Consider the following 22,515-nt stretch of genomic DNA (forward strand, 5'->3'; position numbering starts at 1 on the left):
ACCTGGGTGGCTCAGTTGATTAAGCGTCTGCCTTTGGGTGCAGTCATGATCTCAGGGTCCTGGGATCGAGTCCTGCATGGGGCTCCCTACTCAGTGGGAAGTCTGTTCTCCCTCTCCTTCTGCCCCTCCCCCTGCTTGTGCTCATCCTTTCTCAAATGAATAAATCTTTAAAAACATTTAAAAAATAAATAAAATGCATGCTATAAATGTATTCAAGTATACTTATGTTAACATCTATTTTCTTGTTATTTAAAAAATTAATTTGGAAAGAGCAGGGAGTTAGGCAAATATCTCTGATGAAGAACTTTGGTTTAAAGCATTTTCATGTTTGTACAAAAGTCTGAAAATCAGGATGACTTTGGTTTAGAGAGATTAAAAAATGGTCAAGGGTGCTTATCTTCCCACCATGAAAATGCTTGTAGTTAAGTTGGTCTGAATACTTGGGATTGATGTTCCTCGCATTTTCAATGATCTTTCTAACCCTGTGCACATTTTATTTTTTTCTCTGTGCGTCCTTTTGTCTTCTGTACAAAGGCACCTATGTTCCCAAATTGCTCACTGTGCTCTTCTGTTGAGATTTGTATGACAAGGAATTATTTGTTTCTGAAAACAAAGGGACATTTGCATCTGGATTGTGGGGGCCTGATAGAATCCCTAGGATGGATATTTTCATTCCATGTCTGATTGTGTGTGTAGCTATTATTATTTGTAAGATCCTCATGTCATTTTGGGTGATTCAAAATCCCCCAATGCAAGTGGGGAGACTAGAGGTTTGGCCTAGAATATAAGGCATGAAGTTTAAATGTCATTCAGAATGGTTTCTGGCTGGTGATTTCTCTAAAATTAAAATAGCCATACAGACATTGGGATAGGTGACATCCACAATATTATTAAGAACTAAGACTGACAACTTTCAAAATCTTGGGGAAAAATTCTGCTAATGGCCAAACTGGCACAACTCTATTGATAACCATATTTGTTGGCTCAACAGCTGAATGATTCAGATCATAGGACAGACTTGGTTCAAAAGCTGGCCCTGGCATTATCCTGCTGTGTGATGTGGGCAGTTAGTTTACATAGCCACTTAGGGCCTCAGTTCCTTCAGGGGTAAAGGAAGATCATCAAGGACCCCTCTTCAGAATGTTGCTGTGAGGCTGACTTGAACTAATACATGAGGGGACAGTGCCTGGCACATGGTTAGCCACAGAACAATGTTCGCTGTTAATATCCAATGGCCCATGGGATGCCTAGGTGGCTCAGCAGTTGAGCATCTGCCTTTGGTTCAGGGTGTGATCCTGGAGTCCTGAGATTGAGTCCCACATTGGGCTTCCTGTATGGAGCCTGCTTCTCCTTCTGCCTGTGTCTCTGCCTGTCTCATGAATAAATAAATAAAATCTTAAAAAAATACATATCCAATGGCCCAACCACCCTGTGTCGGTTGCCATCAGGGCAGAGTATCCTTTGTCTCTTTCTGTATGCTTATTCAGTAGGAAAAGGCCAAATCTACCAGAAGATCAGGAGACCATTTGTGTGCCACACTGTCTTCCTGAAGCGGCCACTGTGTTGCCTTCTCCCAAACGTGTACAGCTCAGCAAAGCTCTTATTGGCACAAGACAAAATGCACCTCTCTTGACAACATTGATTCCTGTTGTTTTATTTCTTGCATATGACCCCCTGGGACTCTTATAAATGTCTTCATTCCTTTTATCTCTTCATTAAGTAGGCATCTTTTACAATAATTCCATATCCAAGCCGTGACAACTCCCAATTTTACCTAAGGGGAATGGAAGCTCAATGCACAGAGTGAATCAATGTCAGAATTGGAGAAAAAAAGAACTGACTTAGAGGTCAGATACCCCCTCCGTGTGTTGACCTCAAAGCAATGTCAATCTTCACCCTTCCGCTCTTCTGATTATTTTTGGTGCCTTTCCATACAATCAGATTGAACATCTTTTAGGTGAGCTAATATTTCCATTTAAATCTCTCTCTCTCTCTCTCTAAACAATTGTTTCGCTTTTGTGAATTGTTAAATTTTAGGAATGCGACAAGGAAAAAGTCCTTTAAGTTATAAAGAAAAAGATAACTCTTTAAGATACAAAATTCTTCAGTGTTTTAACTGTCTTGAGCATGAGTTGTATCTCTCATGGGTCCAAACACCTACACGCTTACTTGTGTCTCCGTGTCATTAATATGCACACATGTTTTTATTTATTCCCTTGACATAAAATACACACTGTCATTTAGGTGGAGATTAGTGAAAAGGTTAAAATTAAGATGGCAATGGTTACGTCTGCTTAGATATCACATTATCACACATCAGTGGCTCGGCACCCTCTCTGCTGCTGCTCCTTGCTCTGGTCTTTCTGCAGGCATTTGAAGCCTGTGAACCAGTTTGCAGAGTCTCTTGCCAATAGGTTTCTAGGTTAGATTTTTCTAATAAGAGGCACTAGTGAAGGATTTTTAAAAGTGGGAGAGAGGCAGAAAACATCCTGTTTTTCCTCAGGGAGCAGAGGACTTGGGATGGGATCTAGAAAATTCTTTTAGACTTTTCTCTAGGGCGTTTCCCTAGGAATCACAGACCTCTTAGCCTTAGGCCATTCTTACTCTCCCAACTGAACACTGGCAATAGGCCTGCAGACTAGAAGCAGTTTCCCTCTCTTCAGCCCTTGTTGCTTCTTAGTGAAGCTCTTCTTTCTTGAAAAACGTAATTATTTGGGGCTTTTCTGGCCAAAATCTCATGGCTACACTGAAATTAACCAACATCAATTCACTACGACCTTTGTCAAGATGCTTCAGCTCTCTGGCTTCTCATTCTTAAGATGAGTTGGTGGGGTTGCATGATCTGTTCTAGAGAATTTTGATTCTAGCTGTAATGTGCTCTAGAAAGACGTTTCCTTGGAAGTAAGAGATAAGAGAGAGGTCTGTCCCGGTGGATGTGAACTGTCCAGATATGCTTATAAGTGAGCTTTGTCCTGCATACTCGGTCTCAGCAAATACTGATGCAGAATTTAGAGGTTTCATTTTGTACAGAAATCTGGAGTTCTGGACTAAATCTTGGAAGGTCCTCCATGGCAGTAGTTGGCTGGAGCTATCACCTGGCCTCCTCCTTCCTGCTAAGTGTGCATTCTCCCTGCCTCCACATCCTCATCTTGTCTTTCTGCCTTCTGTGGCTGTGCCCTTTGTCATGGGCCACCACACACCACATGTGTTTTTTTTTTCTTTTACGGGAGAGAGTTATTGTCTTGAACTCCTGTTTCTACCCAAAGTGGCAAAATTAAAGATGGAGAGAGAGGGCAATGTGGTGTTTTTTGTTTTGTTTTGTTTTGTTTTTTTGTGCAGAATATTCTGCATATTTATTTGACAATTCCCCACCCACTTCTCTCGTTTGCTTTGTTTGGCTGCCTCCTATAAGTATTTCAGTTGATGAGCCCTGGTTTAGCCTCTAGCACCATTTTTTCACCTTATTTGGGTCACAAAGCCTTTGAAGAGTATCACGAAAACTACTGGACACTACCCAGAAAAAAATGCAAGAACACAAACATAAAATATTCTGATCACAGGTTTCTTTGAAGTCTTACATGTAAATAAATTTAATAAGGTCCTTTTGCTCTAGAGCAGTACTTCTTGTGAAAATGAAGATTCAGATTCAGTAGGTCTGGGAGGTGTCTGATTCTGCATTTCTAACGAGCTCTCATGATAGTGTTTTGGTCTGGGGCTATACTTTGAGTAGCAAGCAAGGTTCCAGTGGTTCTTAAATTTTCTTTGGACATTAGAATCCCCTGGAGACATCTTTAAAAAAAGATTGATGCTCAGGCAATGGTATTTTTAAGAAGCTTCCATCTGTAGGGTTTAGGAACGTTGTTCTACATCAAAAATCATTTACTGAAATAAGTGGAGCCAGGCAGAGAAGGCTGTAAGAGAGGTCTAGGCATCAGGTGGATGTGGAAATGGAGAGCAGTGGTGCCAAGCAGGTAGACAGGGCACTGCCAATGACTAACAATTTTGTTTTTCCAGTTCTTTTTTTTTCTGCAGCGGAAGCAATAATCACTTAATGAATGCCTCAAAGAAATTTCAAAATGACCTGCTGCATTGGAATCATACTGGTTGCTTGCAGAGCCTACCCATCTTGGGCTCACCTATTGGTTGGTTTCACATCAGACTATGAATTGGGAGAAAAAAGGAGTGTTTCGTAGAGGTGAATTTTCTAGTCACTGTTTATTATTTCTAAGCAGTATTCTTCTCTTTTGATATGGCCTTGTCCAAAGCTACTAAAAAGCTACAAAAGTTGTCACTGTAGACTTAATGTCAAGTGAGAAACTAGTTTGGAACAGTGTCCACTGCCAGTGTTTGGGTGGATGCCTCCTTTCACAGGTAGTCCATAGCAATTTTGGAAAAAAAACATGAGTGTGTAACACAAAAGACGTGTGTCCATGACATTGCTTGATCTGGGCTTCAAAGACTGAATTGAAAGCTGAACTTCAATGAGTGTCAGATCAGTGGAAAGAAGTTCTCACAAATGATATCACAGCCTGGGTCATTAATGTTCCTCTCCCTTCACCTTACGTTGCAACCTCCATGTGCTTTGCCTCTAATTAGTGCAGCTCGAACAGAGGAGACTTCTGATGCCAAATGTGTGGAAAATTTCCAAAGACGCATTTCCATTTTAAAGAGATCTGAAAACATTATCTGAATCAGCTCCCCCTTCAAAAATTCTATTCCTGCGGGGAAAAAGGTAATTATATGCATTTAGATATGGATGGCTTTTGCACAAAAAAAATTTTTTTTTAGTTCACATTGCCTAATCAGAAGGAATTATTTCTTAATCATGAAGTAATAGCCTTAATACTCTTAGATTCAAAGGAACCCTTGAGTAAAATTTAGTTCCTGGTGCTTCTATGTACTTACAAAATGATGTTTTAATATATCTTTTACAATAACTGTTTTTGTTAATTTCACAATGACACTTCTCTACCATGCAGCCATCATCTTTTATTCTTTGGTTCCAGACCATCCGATAGAGTTACATTCAAATGGACATGATATTTAAAACGTATCTCAAAAAACTTTTGGGATATCGCCCTTCTCTGTCTGATTCACCTCTCAGAGGCGAGGAAGCAGGAGATGGAATCTCTCTGAGCAATAACAAATTGGGCTTCTGGGTGACAAGTGGTGAGGTCTTGAGGAGCCAGCCGCTGCCAATGATCCTCTTTATCTGTGAGGCCATCATCTTTGAGACACACCATTTTCTTCACATTAATAGACTTGCACCTGTCATTCAGTTGGGAATGACAAAGAAAATACTTTTCTGCTCTCATCTTCTCTGTTTTCTGTGATTTTTCTCTTTTCTCCTGCCCTAGAGAACAGATGTTCTGCACCCGCTCGGGTCGGTTTTACATTGTTTTGGTTTTCAAGGAATGTTTTTTAACATTCCTGCTGATGATTTAGCATAAGTTGTTCTTGTAATTAGCGTGGTTAATGAACTCCCCACCTATCTTTTAGTAGGTAATTATGAAGCCGCTGTATATTAGCGGGTACTGTATAAAGAGGAGAGGAGGGCTGGTGATTATGGATTCCATCCTCATGTCTCTAAGACCAAATCCCAAATGGTTTAATCATCATCAATGTCAACCTTTGCCATATCTTCATTCTACATGCCACATATTATAATGTTGCATTTATATTCCATCTTGACTTTGATATTTGCTCCTTCAGAATAGAGGTAACCTGATTAGACAAGGCGACTGGCAGTTGAAAGAAATGTTTTTAAAATATGCATGTACCATCACCAATTTCCCACTAGCGGTTCTCCCTATATCCTACTGTCTGCATTTACCAGTGGCTTGTTTTGTTTTGTTTTGTTTTTAGATTTCATTATAACTAGAGAAGATTGGGTCTGTGGCAAAAATGACAATTACCAGCAGCTTCTTTGTGTATGAGTTCTGTTCTTTTAGGCAGGGGCAGAGAGACAAGGAGGAAAGGATCTCTTCATAGAAAATGTGCAGTCATTTATTTGAAATGCATAAACATGTGTGTGTGTGTGTGTGTGTGTGTGTGTGTGTGTGTGAGAGAGAGAGAGAGAGAGAGGTATGTGTGTATTCATATTTAACATAATCCTATTACAAGGATCTTTATCCAGCCTATTATTGCCATCCTCTTTCTAGAATCCTCTCTGGCCATTTCATATCAACTGCTCCATCAGTAATATCAGGCAGTCATTGATGTCAGAGATCTTTTCTGAACCAATTGATCACTGATTTTCATCTACTATGTATGTTCCTGTACTAGCAGAAGAGAAAACCTAAAAAGAGTTTGTGAGACATATAAGGAAACATAGAATAATTGATCTGTCTCAAATTAGAAGAAGCATTTTTGCATCAAACTTACAGAGGAGTAGGTACGTTTTATAGGCACAGGCTCTTGATCTGTATAGTGTAGTTGGTAGGAAATACAAATAAATTTAGTATCCAGTGCCTGCCTTCTTCTAATTTGTCATAATTCTAATTTTAAAAAATGGACAGTAGTATATGAAACATTTAAGAGCCAAATTTAAGGATCTATTTAAGATATGGCCCTAATGCAAGAATTATTCTAAGACAATAGTTGGTTGCTTGCCAAATGGTGCTATACACATTAAGTGTTATGAGTTCCAGGGAGGAAGCACTTTCTGTATGCTAGAGTGGTCCTCGACAGGTGTTTTAGCAAAAAAAGGCAATAACTGGTCCTTATAGCCTCTTTTTAGATTAATTCCATATTACGTAATGCCGAAGAACAAAAAGTTATTGTATACCCACTTCAGATTAGACTTCTGAATGTGAGGCACTAGTTTTTCTGATTTTCAGAAAAGGGTAAAATAGGTATTTAGAGCCTTATTGAATAATAAATTTAATAATTATAAGAGGCTGAGGGTGTTGGAAAAACTACTGATATTAAAGTTGGACAATTGGGTGTGTCATGCAGGACTCTTAATTGCAAACAACACACACTGACCCTGGCTAACCAAGCAGACAGGGAATTATTGAAGGGCTATTGGGTAGCTCACACAATAAACAAGTAGCCAGGGGAACCTGGGTTCCAGGCAGCTGGGTGGTTTCAGCTCCATGCTTGGAGGTTTTCCCACCTAACCCTCTCCCCTATCATCCTGGGCACAGAGCTCTTCACTTGCTCTTGGTGCCACAAGATGCTCCCTCTGCCTTTTTCTTTCCTCAAGTTTTAGGGACCAGAGGAGGAGCTGTGATTGGCAAAGTCTGTGTCCATGGGCTTGCACCCTAATCCCAGAGAACTGGGAGAAGGAGATCAACCCCTTTCTGCTTCTTTGATTTCCATGACTATAGACATTTATTTAAAGTTGTGAGATATAGTGCTTTGACCAGAAAGAAATAGTGCAGGAGGAATATGGCAATAATTAGGAGAGAAGGCTGACTGGGTAAGGAATTTCTTATAAGCTTTGCAAAGGGCATAGTTATTTATGGCACATTTGTACATATATAATGTCCAGTGACTTCACTGTGCTGGAGAATTGGGAAATAGGGCCATGCCTTCTATCAAGGTGCACTGCCCTAGTGCTGATGAGCAAACAATGACAAAAGTCCATTGCATGTGGGTTCAGTTGTGTCTCTTCTTTCCCAGTTGTGTGAGCTGTGGCAAGCCATTTCAATTTCATGAACCTCAACAACTTCTTTAAAACCGATAGTTTCTGGGGCACCTGGCTGGCTCAGTCAGTGGAGTGTGGGACTCTTGATCTTGCAGTTGTGAGTATGAGCCCCACATTGGGTGTAGAGATTACTTGAAAATTAAACCATTAAAAAACTTGACAGTTTGTGATGTTGTGAAGATTAAATAAGGTGACAAATGTAAAATTGTTTGCAGACTGGAGAGTGCCACAAAACATAGAAGTAATGACTACTCCAATGAAATGTTTCTGTAATCTCCTAGGGTACCTTGAGCTTAGAAATTCACAAGCTCTGAAAATGGTAGCTCCAACTGGCCATGTCAGGATTTGATTGCATGCTCTCAGGTGCCTCCAAATAGATGTTAGAGCAATGTCACTAGTGATGGGCTTTAAATGATGTTGTATGTTGACTAAAGGAATTTGGTGCATGGGTAGCTCGGTTGGTTGAGTGTATGACCCTTGATTTCAGCTCAGGTCATGATCTCAGGGTTGTGGGATCCCATGATAGGCTCCATACTTAATGGGGAGTCTTCTTGTCTCTTTCCCTCTGTTCCTCCTCTCACTTGTGTTCTTTCTCCGTCTATCTCTAAAATAAATAAATAGAATACGTTTTTTAAAAAAGGAATTTGTTTTTCTGCCTTTACCACTTATGCAGTGGAAGGCAGTTGGAGAAGTTTTCTGTCATCATACTTTTCACTGGAGCCACAAGATTAACTATTATTTGAAGCAGAGTAGACAGCCTAGAAATAAAGTAAGACATTTGGGGATTGGCCAATCCACTTTAAATACTGTTCCTGAAAACAGGGTTTCCATAGGACCTTCTTCAGGATGTCTCTGCTGTCATGACTCCTGTAGGATTGTACACAAACGATCTCCGTGAGTGTCCTTTACTGTGGGCATCTTGTTCCTGACTTCATGCTTTTCACTTGGCACAGGGTATGGGAAGAAAACAGGAAGGTACTCTATCATCACTTGTGTTTATTCTCTGGATTGACATGGTTGTTTTAACTTGCAGCAGTTTATAATTTCCCCTGGCGGGGCCCTTTGAGGAAGGGGATGCCTTGTATGAGGTCTTGCCAGAGCAGATGTGCCTTAGATGAGAGCTTCAGAGCATGGACTCTTCTTTCTGTGTTGAGCAACTTGGTACAAAGCTGGCTGTCAAGTGACTCAGTTGCATCTGTCAGCTTATTGAGGATGAGATGAGTGGCCTTCAGTCTACCAATGCTGGCTTAGTTTTTCTTTCTTTCTTTCTTTCTTTTTTTTTCTTTTTTCTTTTTTTTTTTTTTTTTTGCAGTGTCTCCTCCCAGAGGCTAGATAATTGGACTCTTTGTAGGAGGCCTGCATATGATGAAATGCAGCCCATTGCTGTCTCTCCAAAGCTGGCAATGCTTATTCATTGGGTTTTGTCCCTAATAAAAAGATGAAGAGACAGTGAGTTCCCCTTTTGTGAAGACCTGAAAAGCTCTGGGAACTGGCAGGTTCTCAATTTTGATTTTTATTCTAATTATATAGTGAAAACAATTCACAGAATTTAGCGTCTAATTTGAGATATTTTTAATCTCAGTCTCATCCATTAATTTGTTAAGACCGTGTGGAGAGAGTAACTTGAAAGCAAGTTCTGCTTGTCAGGAAAACCTTTCCAGGGCCTAGATGAGAAATCTACCTTAATCACATATTCACTTTTCCTAGAGCACCTGACCAAGCTTAGCACAGACATGAGTCAGAGCACGGCTCCTATTCCACATAGTGGTAAGTCATATCGGACGTAATCTGGACCCTTTATATGACTAATCATTTCTGCATCCCACAGCAATTATTGGTGCGGTATTAGGAATCTCAACCCCTGTGGGTCTCCGTTTGCCCATCAGTGAGATGATAAAGTCTGACTATTTGATCTTTCAAGATCCTGCCAGGTTTTTAAATATTTGTGTTTTAAATTTTTATTTTATTAAGACAATATAATATTTAATTTAAATTTAATTAATTTAGTTTTATTAAGAGAATAGATTTATAATATTAAAGACAGTATTAGAGAATAAGAAAATGTGTCATCATTTATTCAAGTTTGTCTAACGTTGATGTCTTTGTTAGGACTTCAAGCTTAGAGTCCTTTATTCTCAGACTCTATTACTGAAGACTTACAAACACTGACTCATGCATATAGTGAAATATAAACCCCCTTATTTGGGGATAGACTAGAATAATGTACATCTAGGTTGGGGGAAAAAAATCTAAACTTCCTTTTGTCTTTTAGATTTTAAATGCTTGTCTACGCTCTCCCTCTCCTCCCCAAACCAGGCAGACGTGTTCTTTGTGTCAATAATATTAGAAACAAATGCATGTGGTGCGCGCGCACGTAGGAGATGCTCAGCATATAGCATGTGAATTAAAAAACGAGTGAATATTCAAATAATGTGTTTCCATGTTACAGATGGTCTTTGATAGAGTCAAAAAAGAGCCAACTGAGCAAGGCAGTTCTTGTGATAATAAACCATTATCAGTTCTATTATCTATTTCCCTTTTATTCATGGGTAAAATACATTTCAGTGTGACAACATAATTCTTCTCTGCCATTACCATTGGCCTTCACCAGCACCATCAAAGGGCACTAAGTGTCTTTTAAAGTTGGAAAGACATGAAATGTGTAAACCTGATATCTGAATTTTTATAAACTCCCTGCTCTTCTCTCCACTACTGCCAAAACCTGTACAAGTCTTTGTGCTTTCACTTTTCAGAACAGCAGCTTGTGATGTGATGTGGGATCTGAGGTGTGAGAGCTGGGCTGTATTAGTGGATAAGCTCATGTTTTTATATAGAAACAGGTCATGTATTGGTAGGAAATCTTACTTGCTGCAGAATCCAAGCAGAGTTGAAGGGCAGATGACAAAAATCAACACACAGAAGTCTCTTGTTTTCTTTCCCCTTGTCATTTCAGGAAATTTCTCTTATCACTTTGATCATGCTACTTTGGGGAGCTGTTTGGTCAAATCCCCGTCTTTCGACAGGCCCACTGACTTCCACCTAATAGGGTCATATTTATGTGGCTGGAAGGGCTGCCGACTGGCTTCATTCCCCAGGAAGTAACTCTTGGCTAGTTCTGGCAGGGACATTATAAGCTCACAGGCTTTATCAAATCTGTGAAACCAAGTGTGATTTACAGCTAGAGCTGGGGCAGAGAAACATACAGCAGTTGGATTCTAAAATCAGTAGCTTCCTCCCTGAAGAGGTAGAGGGGAATTTGAGTCAGAAGCCAACAAATAAGACCAATTTCAGCTTATCTTGAAAATTTCCAGACTTATTCATAAATTTGACAGGAATGTTATCAAGGAGAAACACTTTGAAATGATAAAAAGTAAACACTCGATGTAAGACCCAGAGATGTGGATCTCTTTCAGATGGCTGGGAGTGGTGCAGAGGGCCATGATGACAATAGAATATGATGCTGCCTCCTCTCCCTTTTATGTTCCTTTAAACTGCCTGTGGATGTGTGGATAGGGTTGGGAACTCGTCAGTCAAAAACATACTTTGAATTTGTAAAATTAAGAAATAAGGGAGAGTTGAGTGGGAAGTAAGGAGGATTTTCTCTCTCTCTCTCTCTCTCTCTCTCTTTTTGACAGAGAAAAATGTTCAGGAGGATAAAATGGATGTAGGTTCTATTTTTATTATTTTTCTGAGTAGTAAATGATTGGGGAATAGGAGGTATTTCTTTTCCCTTTGACACCTGCTGTATTGGCAAAATTAAGCCGGGATGGAAGATGAGCAGAACTTTCCCTGATTATCCCATTTGATAGTTTGACAGTATTACCAAGAAATTGTTTAAATTATCTTGGGGTACAATAGTAAAATCTCCAGAGAAAATGATAGATTTACCCTAATTTTAAGCAACAAGGAACTTAATTATTTCCACACTGCCCAGTAGGCCCACTGTCTTTTAAAAAAATATATCTACCAAAAGTAAACCTTATTCAGTAACAATTTATCCTTTTTCATATGTTTATTAATAAAAACTTTGTCAGAACCAAGTTTCTGGTTGGTTGAACCTCTGACCAGCTTGTAAAAGGTGACCAGCTGTATAAGGTAACCAGCTTTGCCATGCTGAGTTAAAATTCCACAGTAAAACAAAGTACTTTGTTATCTCTGCTGACCTATTCAATCCTGCCAAGAGTAAATGTATGTGCGCACGCACGTGTGCGTGCATGTGCTCATGACACGTGGGTTTGTGTCATTTTGAAATGCCAGATGTTGTTGGAGAAGCCCCTTCATCCCCATTAAGGGTATCTAAGTAGCTTAAAATACATCGTGGAAGCCATTGAACAATCTCAACTTATATAGGAATAAGTAATCAGCTTTAATGTAGTCCTAAGCAACGCATTAAAAAATAATAAATGATTAATTATGGTAGCAAGCAATTTCACAGAGTACTACGGGGATAATTGTCATCTTTTAAGATAGGGGATAGTTTCTGTCATAAAGGAGGAAGGGCAAAGGAAAATGTCACCTTCCACCAGGAACGTGTAGACAATTCAGACAAAAATAAGAATTAAGAAGACTGCTCTATATGCAAAGCCAAAGTAATCTTGACCTGAGAATCTTTTTTTTTTAAGATTTTATTTATATATTCATGAGAGACACAGAGACAGAGGCAGACACAGGCAGAGGGTGAAGCAGGTTCCATGCAGGGAGCCGGATGTGGGACTTGATCCTGGGTCTCTAGGATCATGCCTTGGGCTGAAGGCAGGTGCTCAACCACTGAGCCACTCAGAGATCCCCTTGACCTGAGAATCTTGAATCAGTTTTTGGTCCTGAAATGTTAAACAAAACACTTGGCAAAGGAGAGAGGTGTACTCTGTGCTTGACCATGTGTTCTCAATTCCCAGCATATATATATATACACTTCCTGTATGCTGAGAGTGAGTGTGTGTGTCAGGAGGGGTGGCTTAGGAGAAGCACGGGATTTTGTTGCCACATTTTATTGCCAGGCCAACATTCTCAAAAAAAAAAAAAAAAAAAAAAAAAAAAAAAAAAAAAGACTTTCATCCCATGGCGCACCTTTGAGGGTGAGATGGCAAAGCTTTTTTCTTTCTGACATTTTAATTTTCACTTCTCCCAAGGAATCCTGCCATATTTCTAAGTAGATACCACACATAGTACTTAATTTATGCATTTAAGTAAGCAGATATGACAAAACAATAAAAGCTGCATAAGGTTTATGTGAGTAAATTGCCACTTCTTGAACTTTGAAATTTGCATGCACAGTAAGTTGGGAGTTTGCTAATTAACTCTATGCACATGCCCAGAAATAAACTCACAAATATTGTTTCTTGTCATTGAAGATGCGTTTAAAGTATGCCAAACAAAATGCACCTTGAGATGATATATCTAGGTCAAAAAATACTGTATATCATAATATTTTTAGCTTTGTGGTCTCACCGTTTTTCAGTACTTGGCACAGTTGTCTTGAGAACACTTTCTAACCGTGGTTGTCATCTGTGTAGAATAACAAAACAGAATACTTGCTTTAATCCATACAATCCCATTTGGGGGGAAACTTGCAACTAGTATACTCACTGTAGACAAACCATTAGATATCCTGCCTATCGGATACGTATGACATCCCAGAACTTTAGAATAAGGAGTCTAAAATTTAGACATTGGCTAAATTTCTGAAAGAAAGAAATCACAAAAATAGAGATTCAAGGAAGAGAGGTATTGCTTTTCACATAACAGTCCCAAAGGTGAGCAACGTAGGCTTATGGGGAAGGCTTTGCTCATGACAGTCATTCAAGGACCCAGGTTCCTTCCATCTTGTGGATCCACCATCATTCAGGGTTTGTCCACATCTGGGTCACTGCCATGTCCACGTGCCAGCCAGTAGAAAGGGAAATAGAGGAAGGCAGGGACAGGCATCTTCATTCCCAAGATGACAATGTGGAGATTTGCCACAGCACTTCTGTTCACATCTGACATGTGGCTAGGGAGGGGTCACAGGTGGGGAAGGCTGTCAGAAATCCTGAGTTATGGTTTTGCCTGTCAGTCTGGCTGGCAAATCCACAGAAATGGGTGAAATATGGTGGATGTGATGGGGCAACTCCTTGAGGTTTCATACATCTTCATTTCTATTGATTTAATAAAGAATTGATAAAATAAACCATTTAAGAAATTTAAAATAGCTTTCTCTTGGTCTAAGAATCATGTAAATTGGGATCCCTGGGTGGTGCAGTGGTTTAGCACCTGCCTTTGGCCCAGGGTGTGATCCTGGAGACCCGGGATCGAATCCCACGTCAGGCTCCCGGTGCATGGAGCCTGCTTCTCCCTCTGCCTATGTCTCTGCTTCTCTCTCTCTCTCTCTCTCTCTCTCTCTCTGTGACTATCATAAATAAATAAAAATAAAAAAAACCTCAAAGTCAAATTAAAAAAAAAGAATCATGTAAATTAATGACATTCATATAGCCTAGATATAGTTGTAATTTCACTTTAGTGGTTTTTTTTTTATTTCAAAAATAATAGGTAAAGCTCCCTCCAAATTTTTTTGCATTAACTGAGGAAACTGCTTTTTCTTAGTGACCCTAAGAAAGGATGCATTGATTTGTTGAACAAATGCTATTTATTGTACATTGTTGTCACCTCCTGTGTGTGCTTGGGATAAGCACAAGATACAAAGGAATAATCACCAAGGCCTCAAAGATCATGTTTGGCAAGATTCCTGGGTCCAGCTGTTCTGAGATTATAAAGCTTGAGTATGAAGTGCTCTCCTCTCTCTGATCCTTGCAATACCTCTGGATTTAGTATTGCTAAACCTTAACAGTAATTTGGAGCTCCATACCTCATACTCAACCATTGGTCTAAAAACATACTGATTCAGCCTGAAAAAGAATCAGAGGTTCTGAATCCTAGGAAATGTCCTGAGGTCTAATTGGCGATTCTGATTCTGTGAGTGTCAAGGGAATCCTAGAATCTCTTCTTGCGCAAGCTTCCCACATGATTTTCTTGAGTAGTCAGTTTGGTGAATTACATTTATGCACCTAATCTGATTTTGCTTCAACACTTTTTCAATCTCTGTCTTTCTGGTGCATTACAGCTGGTGGGTCTCCTGGGTTTTATTGATGAGAACTTGAGAACTTGCCCGGTGGTTTGTGGCTGTGATGACCCATTACTGGCTCTTCTCGCAGTGTTCCTCCCTCTGCCACCACCTTTAGGTTTAGCTTCCCAATGAATTCCAATAGTTAGAGCATTTTTTCTTTACACTAAATATGTAGAATCCCTAGTTCTCCACCATCAGTCTATCCCTTGGTTTCGGATTAATTGCAAAAGCACTTTTAAGTTTCCACTCTACGCAAAGCACAGTACATTACAAATGCATTTATGTATTCTCTTAAAAAAGTGTCTCCAATTAATCTCACTATGGTTCAACATGTATCTAAAAGAAAAACCATCATGCATCCATCAATCATTTGAAGCCTTCTCCCAGCAGGAGAGCTGATCAATTTAAGGACATTCACTTATTTTTCTGTGCACGGAGAATATGAACTTTTCATTGCATTTTAATTCATGTTTCTCCCCCTTTTATTGTCACATTACCTGTCAGATATGAACTTTGTATCCAAAGGTTCTTTTCCCTTATAAAGCAATGTGAATATTTGGTTAGCATTTTTTTTTCTTCTAACATTATTTCCCCCCCAAAGATACCATATAAAATGTCATTTTGACTTTCTTTATTTGTTTTATAACAGATATAGTGTCAAATTGAGAGAAAATAAGAGTTGTCTTCCTGAGGCTTCGTTTAGAGACCATTGAAAATATATAGAATCTGTTTGCTTGAGTTTAAACCCCCAAATTTGAACACCATTCTCAAGTTAAAGCTCTCCCTGAGGACGGATGACATTTGATCTGAGTAACAGCTATGGTACTCAGGTGAGGCTGTTCTTTCTACATGGTTTCAAAGCTGGAAGCTCAGAAAATCCATTAAAGCCAGAGCCAGAGCAGAAATAAAGGTGATGACATAGCCATTTGAGGTGAGAAAGGTGAGCTTCTTCAGAGGATTTCAAGAAAGTGCGTAATGAAAACAATTTCGGAGCCATGCCTCCATGGTGTTCCCAGCTGCCGAACTCAGATCTCCCAAGGATGAAATGCAATGCGACCTGATTAAACCCTCACGATGTTCTCACCAGCTCTCCCCTGTCTCTCAGATAAACACCCCTCTTTTAATGTTGCCCTCATTTCACACGTCAGGCTGAACTCTGCTAATGTAAGGGCTGCTTTGCAATGCCATTCTGAGAGAAGGGTGCTGAGCACCTACGTGAGCAGTGCTTGCCCTCCGGAGCACATCACAGAATGGGGGAAAATCGTCTTCATTGTTACTACAGGCTGGGGAGGGGTTCAACGCACTTGCAGGATTGCTGCAAAAGTTACCTATGTACTTTCATTAGAAATCATTAAGAAATGCCTTTTTGGCTTTTGGCTTCCAGCCTCCTTGACAGCTTTAAGCTGAGCAAGATCTCCATCCGTCCTCAACAGTCTGCATGCCTAGGCATTTAGACTCTTCTCCACTAACACAGGGCTATCTTGTATTTCTTATTCCAGACAACTGGTATACCCATCTTTGGGCTTACTGTTGGTAGTCTTGTCACTCAGATTCAGCAACAGACATGAAGGCTCCTTTGATTATATTTCCGTTCCTTAACAAGAACTGTTCTGTTACCTCATTTGACTGCTAAAAACCCATAGAGGTTCTTGTCTTGTTAAATGTAATTCTGTTGCAATTACTGTCAAATATTGAATTAAAAGTGGTTAGCTCATTAACAGCTTCCCCAACAATCGATTAAAAAAAAAGTTTTATTATTTTTTTTTAACATGAAGATGGTTGGCATTTACTTATGAAGTCCCTTCTCATCTCTGGAATCTAATTATAGGCACCAGGAATGCTCATTTTTCACTTGGTCTCTGAATTCCTGGGGTCCAGAAGGGGCCTGTGGTGGAAACAGATGGATATAGCAGGGAACCACCTCTGAGGCAGAGGCAGGGTCTGGCAGAGGGCCAGCTGAAAGTGTGGGGTGCAGTCTCAAAGGCAAGGCTATCTCCGGCCTCCAAGGGGTTCATCAGGATGTAAGAGGGGGAGCTTCCTGATGTGGCGGGCAGAGCCAATATCTAGGGAACACAGGGACAGATGACACTTGAAAATACAAGGCAGGGGGATAGTGGCACCGGGCAGTACATCAGCAGAAAGCAGGCAGTAGCCACTGGGCTGGATGTCAGGTGGAAAGTGGCCAGATTACAGCAGGACTGAGCCTTGGAAGGAGAAGGAACAGTAAGCTAGGCAGGTGACTTCGAAAGTAATCATAGTGATAAAAATACTCGCCATTTCCCCTAATTCATTTTCACCATAGCATCCAGAGTGAATCTCTTAAAAATAGAAAGCACATCACACTACTGAGCCACCTAAACTTTTCAGTGGCTTCCTGAACCACTGCTCTTCATCTCAGAACATGTAAAGGCATCGTCCAGGGATCTTGTTAAAACGTGGATTCTGGTTGGGTGGTCTGGGGTGGTGCCCAGGTTTCTGCATTTCCAGTGAGTTCCCAGGTGATGCCAGGACCACATTCTGAGGAACTGGAAGTACAATCAAAATTGTCCCACCTCCCTTCACCCCTGTTCTCTCCCTCGGATGTCCGCCTTTCAGCCACTTTCATCTCTTCACCGCCTCATAGGCTTTGTGATTTCTGTTCCCTGTGTTTGGACAGCCACTCATCCAGCTCTTTTGGCTTCCCCTTGTCTGATCACAGCTTAATTATCACCTCCTCAGAGTGGCTCCCCGTGACCCCCCCCCCCTCCGCCCCGGCCGAAGCAGCATCCTTGTTCCTTATTATTCTTTATCAGAGCAACTCTTTCTTCCATCATTACTAGCCCTTACTCAATCTATAACCATTTATTTATTTGTTGCGTTATTGTATGTGTCCCCAATTAGGTGTGAACTTCCCGGGAGACAGGACCCATGATTGATATGTTTTCCGCCGAATCATTTATTAAGTTCGGCCTATGTGCTATTCACTACACTAAATGCTTTACATTTATCTCATTTATTGCCAGCATCAGTTCTGTAAGTTAGGTCTTTTTAATCATTAATTTACAGACAAAATAATCAACACCCCTTAAAAGCAGCACACAGAGACTTCAAACACTTGAGCCTCCCAGAGATCCAGAGAAAGGCTTATAGCATGTGCTGCTTCTGATTCTCTGCTTGCCTTTCCCCTGTGGGTGGAGATACTCACACTGGAGGATCTCTACAACTCCACGTGCTCCCCATGGGTGCACAGCTTAAAAGGGGACAGTCAACCCCAGTCTTGACCCTTCCTTGCATAGCTGAGCTAGTCTGATGCCAAAGACGACTGCTAAATACGGCAGCAGAGTGAAAAGAAATTCAATAAGGCAAGTAACTAGAGTTTATCAACATTACCCACGACTGCCGGCTGCTATGTGTTGTGCTCCAGCCCCAGGCCGCCTGCTTGAGAAATAAAATCAGTCAAAATGACTCGGGAGAGATTTCTCTTCCCAGAGCAAAGGCGTAGCTTACCTAGGATGGGCATGTGTCCTTCGGCCCCACCTCTACCATCAGTAACCAGGGGCAGGGATGCTCTGGTAATTCCAGATTTCTCCTTTCTATAAATAGAAATTCCAGGAGGAGTGTATCTTGACAGTATTTGTCACCTGGTGTCCAAATGCAGCTTTTTTGTGTGTACAAGACAGAGCATTCATAGCCTTTGCTCTGTTGGAACGGGGTGGGGGTGGGGAGTAGCATTTCAGGATTGAGAATTTGACTCTTCAGTTTCCATTGCCCTGGATGACCCAGCAAGGGGGCAGATGAGTTCGCTTACACAATTCTATGTACAAGTAAACATTTCATTTCTTGTTGTGGAGGGAAGAAAAGAGAAGAGGGAGATTTGGGGCTCTGATTCTAAAGGCCCTTCAAAGGCGGGCTTAGCTGCTGACCCTCCTGGCAGGTAGGAGTGCACAGGGGCCTTCCGTGTGCTTGTTAGTTTAGACGGATTGCAGTCTAGCTGCGGGTCAGGAAGCTCAGACCCCCGGGGTCACATCATTGCAGCTGGCAAAGAAGTCGAGGCTTGAAAAGTTTTGTGGTAGCCAGACCAACATGAGCTTCCGGTACTGTCTTCAGAATCCCCCTCCTCTTCCTTCTTCACACTCACCCCAGTTGTAAAGAATGATGCCGAATTGCACTCCTCTCCCACACCCTTCCACACGCACACTTGGCGCTGGATATGAAAATTGGCCTCTAATTGTTGGATACAAGCTTGACTAGCTTTGAATTAACAGCTAAAGCTGTATTCATTAATCTGAACAGGGAAGAGCAGACTGACTGTCACAACATGGCTCAGTTCAGTAGTCATGCAGAGCAGGTGAGGGAAAGAGAGGCACTTTCAAAGTGCGGCAGCCGCCTCCATCAGCTCCATGAACCGGTGATGAAGAGGGGAAGGCAGCCAGCCACAATATCACCAGGAGATGGATGGCATACCTCAAAGTCCACTGTCCCCGGGGCAACCCAGCGATGATCGATGGTTATCCACAGCAATTAAACTTCAGAGCTTTTAAATGTCACTCCGGGATGGAATGCCATCTCATTGAGGTGTTGTTTAACATTTATCAAACATGTGGACGGGGTGGGGTTGGGACCTGTGGAGTAACTCTTTGGGGACATCAGGACAAACGTGATAGCTTTGGAAGGGAGACGACCACAAGAATGAAATTTGATACTATTCTAATGTGTTGTCTTCAATATTGAAATAGACCGGAGCAAAATCTCTGGTGGACGCTGTGAGATGGTTCCTCGTGTTGGGATTTAGGGGATGTGTGGTGGAATGAATGCGTGACAAAGGGTCAGGAGAAGCAGGTGTCAGTGGTTGCTTTTTCACTTGTGATGATGCATCTTGGATAAATGACAACTCACCTGTGTAAACGGGAGACGTTCTGCACCTCCAGTGTGTTAGGATCACCCAGGGAGCTTTTAAATCATATCGGTGATTGGGACTTGCCTGATCCATTAGTCTGGGGTAAGTTACGTCACATATTTGTATTTGTGAAATCTCCCCAGGTGATTAATATGTAAGTCAAGCTCGAAAGCCATTGGGTTTGATAAACTTTAAGTTTTTTCATCTCTACATTTCCATGATCTTTCTGTCTTAGGGGGATATTCTCAAAGTAGACGGCACTTGCTAATTTAAAACAAACAAACTTTCCATTGGAACAGCATACAGTGTTGAAGGACAGTGAGATGGTGGTTAATATTTTTTGTCACCAATTTGTATTTATTCATTAACTTAATCCTAGATTGAACAACTTGGCAATTATCAAATTCAAGTTGGAAAATATGAGGACACTTGCATATTTAGCAATGAGGAGAATGAGGAGGTGTGGAGGTGTGTTGTATGGACACTGGCCTCTATCAAGGGCAATTGGAGCAGAATTCTCTGATTATCAAAAAAAAATGTTGATAAGGTTATTGACACTCATTTTCCATTCTGGTCTTCTCTTTCATTTATTTCTTTGTTCTGTCTCTAGCTAGCTGGTGGCATGATATTACTGAGCTGTTACCAGATAGTTTAAAATGTCATGTTTTCTTTCCCCTTCTTCCATTCCAGCATTCAAGCAGATAGCTGGCTTTGTAATTCTCACCTCAGGGGTGGATGTTCCCCAAAAGGTCCTCTTTAGGAGATTGTTCTAATAGAGGGAATGCCCTCCAGATTACGGATTCCTCAAAGTGGAATGAAGAAGAAGGAAGGGGAAGGGAGAGCAGACCTCAGTGTGCCCAGGACATGGGGAAGGGCCTCGGCTTTGTTTGTAGGAAGAGCACCGACGAGGCAGGACCACATAAGAAGTGTCTATGAGAGCTAAGGGCAAAATGGTTATGTCTGCTTTCTCACTGGAGAACCCCAAAATGGAAAAGCTGAGGGAGGGGAGGGTTGTGGGGCCCATCTGAGAGCTCATGCCCCAGATAGGCCATCAGATATTCCCATGTCCACAGGCAACAGAAAAAATTAGCAGAGCTGAAGGGGCCACCGGGACAGGGCCATCTCTGTGGTAATGGTGTAGCTGAAGGCAGAGCACCGAGATGAAGGATGGATGGCCATTGGCTGCTTATAAAGACAAGTGATGTACGGCCAGATAGGCCATCCCTTTGCCTTGTCATTATGTAAGTTCCAGGGAACAAATGAAACTGGAATGATGTTATAGGATTTTCTGGCCTCTCAGGGCCCGCAGTTCTTGGTCACGCCCCTTCAAAGAATGAAGAGGTAGACCAGATGAAGAGTGGTGGGCAGCAAAGCAAGGCTTATTGAACAAGAGTACAAAGCTCCTGGAGAGGGAGGGGACCCGAGTGGGTTGCCCTGAGGGTTTCTGAGTTTAGTGGTATTTATGAGCTCTTTTGAGGAACTATGTTAAGCAATCAGGATGTGCTGAGTTGTGCCAATCAGGACTCTGGTCACCTGTCTGTCTACCTATTAGGTGAATGCCCACGTGCTGATGGTCCTTTTTTAGCCGATGTCTGGGGGCTTAGGTCTTAACTGCCCCTTGCCTGTGGTAGGGACAAATGCTTTTGCGGTTAACTTGTCTTATGTTGGGAGAGTTTGCCAAAGTCATTTCTGTGAAGCCTGCACAGCAGAATGTCAGTGCGGTCCTGTCTAAGCTGCATAACAGGATGTCAGTGCTGTTTGATTTGAACTGTCCTGACTCGATATTTCCTTGTTGGGGATCCTGGCCCTACTACCTAACAGTCCAACCAACTCCTAACAATGTGGTGGCATAGGGTACTTGCATATCAAGTAAGGTGCCTTTTAAAAATCTTTGGAGATACAAACTTTAGAGTGTCTCCTTTGGATAGAAATAAGGGATAAAAATGAATCACGTAGTGTGGTTTGACAAATACAGCCATGCGTGATGGGTACAGCAGCCAAGACTCTGTGGACTCTTAAAATGGTCTCCCATTTAGAGTAAGGCCTCGCTCTGCTCAGGGAATTCTGTTGCTTTAAACGAAGGGCAAACAGGTAGAGGAGCAGACCTGTAAGAGGTAATTCCATTTGCAAAAGAAGAAGTCTAGTCTATTTTCATGCCAAAGTATAAAGGACTCTTCACTTTATTCATCACTTCATTAATCTCATTTCAAAAGGGAAGGCCAGGGCTCAAAACAGAGGTCATTCACGCTTCAAACAAACTCCTTAGGCATGATGAGGGAGCAAAACACTCACCTGTTGTTATTAGACTCTGTTGCTTTTCCACCAGCTGGAGACAAGTACAAGGAAGGTCATGCTATTTAATCTTACGTACAGAGGGATGCACGCAGTTGGGGCTGGAGGAACAATTGTTTTGAAAAAGTGGCAAATTATAGATCCGTTACTCATGGAGGAGCAAGGGTGGAGTTTGGAAGGACCTGAGAAGTTCGATGGTATCTTTTCCCATCTTGTTTTAGTCTATGGAACGACCGGATGAAAAATACCGTGCTAAGCCATGAGAAATAGCTGAAGTCATACATACCCAATTCTGCAGCGACACAGAGGAGTTTGGAGCGCCTGGAAATACTTCCACCCCAGGAATTTCCAGGACATCTGGTAAGTCAACAACATTATCACAAACATTATGGCCAACAATGTGAGTTCTTGCAACAATGTATTCATTTTCCAAATGTTCCAGCTGAGAAAGCCACACAGAACATTCCCACCATCTAGCAGATGGCTAATGGGGAAGCCAATATTTTCTGTGGAAAGCAAAGTTTCTTCTTCTAACATTAGACGATTTCAGCAGAGAGAACAAATAAGCATTTGTTTTTGTATTCTATTCTCTCACAC

This window comes from Vulpes vulpes, chromosome 6, assembly GCF_048418805.1.
Source record: "Vulpes vulpes isolate BD-2025 chromosome 6, VulVul3, whole genome shotgun sequence".
NCBI classification, from domain to species: Eukaryota; Metazoa; Chordata; class Mammalia; order Carnivora; family Canidae; genus Vulpes; species Vulpes vulpes.